The sequence below is a fragment of the Nicotiana attenuata genome, chromosome 2 (genome assembly GCF_001879085.1).
Source record: "Nicotiana attenuata strain UT chromosome 2, NIATTr2, whole genome shotgun sequence".
NCBI lineage: Eukaryota > Viridiplantae > Streptophyta > Magnoliopsida > Solanales > Solanaceae > Nicotiana > Nicotiana attenuata.
In genome coordinates this window covers 63,273,917-63,276,560 of record NC_031990.1, presented here as the reverse complement: position 1 = coordinate 63,276,560, position 2,644 = coordinate 63,273,917, and positions in this window count along the sequence as shown.

Sequence of the window (2,644 nt, the reverse complement as noted above, 5' to 3'; positions counted from 1 at the left end):
GTAAATCTGGCTATTTTTTAATTTCTCCCGAACTTTATGCAATTGTATGTAACTAACCTTGTAAACCCTCAAATTTTTTTAATAAATCATTGACTATTCAAAATTACTTTTTCTTAATTATAAATCATTAAGTTGAGAGTATTTTATATCATATTTAAAATAAAAATTATTGCATGTTATCCACTAAGACTGCCATGATAGTAAATTTTAATTAAATCTTTCATTTAAAAGGTCTTTATTTATTAAACTATATTAGGTCTTTATTATTTAATAGTCCATAATTTTTCTTTTATAATTATTCCTAAGTATTTTTTTCACGTTTACGAGATACAATACTTATTAATTTAATATCTCAGTTTTAGCAAATAACTATTTACAAATAATTAGTTATCATAGTATCGTATGGTGAATTATGTGTCACTTTAGTAACTTGTTGAAACTTAAAAATAAATTATGCTAGAGAATCATAATTTTAAATTGAGAATTATATTTTTATATAAATTCTCTTTCAAATAGAAAGCATATAAAATAAAAGGAGTATTTAAAAAAATCAAATTATAAAATCAAAATTCTTTCAAGATTCATTATTCCTTAACAGATACATATAAAATTTCGCATCGAATATACTACTTTTGATGTTTGATTTGTAACGACATTGCAGCTAATTCACATATTATGATATATGTCATACTTTTCGTATTATTCATAGTTGAATTATAATTTATAAATATTTTAAATAGATTATTTGTTATAATTTTGCTATTTTAATATAATTTTTATAATTATTTTTATTTTATACTATCTTAAATTCTTGAAATTAGTAAAATTTAAAGATCCGTGGGACTTACGCCTCATGTCTCAGGGCTTACGCCTCGCCTCGTCAGAGGTAAAATGCCTCGCCTCATGCCCCCGCCTTTTAAAACATAGGCTATAACACCACTCCGGATTCACAACCCTAGCTAATGAGTTTAGCTAGACATGACAATATAAGAAACAATCAAATTATCCTTTAATCCTGTCATTCATACTAATAGAGAAGAAGAAGATTGAAAAACTATGACTTTCTATCTCTTAACTCTCACCCAACTCCATGACCTGCAATTATATCATTCAAAACATAATTAGTCCATTAATCACATCAACAAGGGCATAACTCTATTAAAAAGGAATAAGAAAAGTTGGGAAAAATACCAACTTATCACCTTCAAACTTTACGGACGATGAACATCACCTGTGACGCTAGCAGTGTTTGGGAGATATATGGGAGGTTGGTTTCTCCGGTAGCTGGTTTTAGGATTGACACCACTTGATTCATTCATTTTCATATATTATGATTACAATCTTTTAAGATGAGAAGGTAATATATATATTATTCGATATACATTATTACGACCAAATGAAGGGTGTATTTTGTGTATTTAGAGGGCGTATCGAATGATATCTTGGCTGTTTAAACTGTTTTCGTTTAACTATTTTATAAATTTTGCCCCTTGTCATTTCTACTAAAGTTTAGATCTTTAGTTTTTATGATTTATTCATGACTGTGAATGTTACAAAAATAGAGCGTTGACGTTTCTAACGGTCGATAGATGATTGGTCTTAAAAGAAATTTAAAAAAAAATGAAATTGTTGCTAAAATGCTTATGAAAATTTTAAGTGAAAAGTTTCAAAAGCCTCCATAGCAGGGGGAACTGAATCTTCCTTTCCTTTTTCTCATATAGTGCTTACAAACAGATTACATGCGATTAATATTACTTCCAATTACATACATCACTGAAGAGCGAAAGTTAAAGAAGTTAAAGATATGTTTAAAGATATACTATTATTAACTTTTTGTATGCTACAAATTTTATTTTATAACTCAATCACTTTAGAATATATATGCAGTTTAGGTAATAATTTTTATTCATTTGCTACATGTTAAGTATAATAGATGCTGGGTATACACCTGCGAAGTACGTGTCCAAAAACTAGTTATAATTAGGAATTTTTACCTCCTATAGCAAAGGTTAACACCTTATTTATTTTAAATAAATACCATTTAAAAAAATTATATTCTATAGATACCTTTTAAGGTTTATAGCAAAATATTTAATTTTGGTTACCTCATAGCCCTAAGCCACTAAATACACTAATCAGTTACACTATTTTCTTTCTCTCTCTACTTTGATACATCCCATTCTCTTACCCCATCCCATTAAAATTTCCGATCTCCTCCTCCTTCCACCGGATTTGTGCAAAACCCACTTCAGAAATTGCACCGGTTCCCGCATCCAGTTGAGAGACCGGCCTTTTCCGACAACGGGAGCACTCCGAACAGTCTCTGAGACCGGCCTTAGAGCCATCAATTGGCTCGCTGTAACCTTTAATCGACACCTCTGAAGTAGCCATTTTCCTTATACTAATTCTCAACACAGATCTCTCATCTCCAAGCACAAATTAATTATCAACAAAATGAAACTTACTTCTCACAAATTAGCAAGTAATCAAGTGATGTCCTTATCAAAGTCAAACAGAGTGTACAAAATCTTCAAATACAACGAAATACATTCAAATTGCTTATGGAATCATGGTCGGAATCCGATGGGTCGTCGGAGTCTGAAGTTTGGGGTTGAGCAATTTGAAGATTCTGTTACCTTTTTTT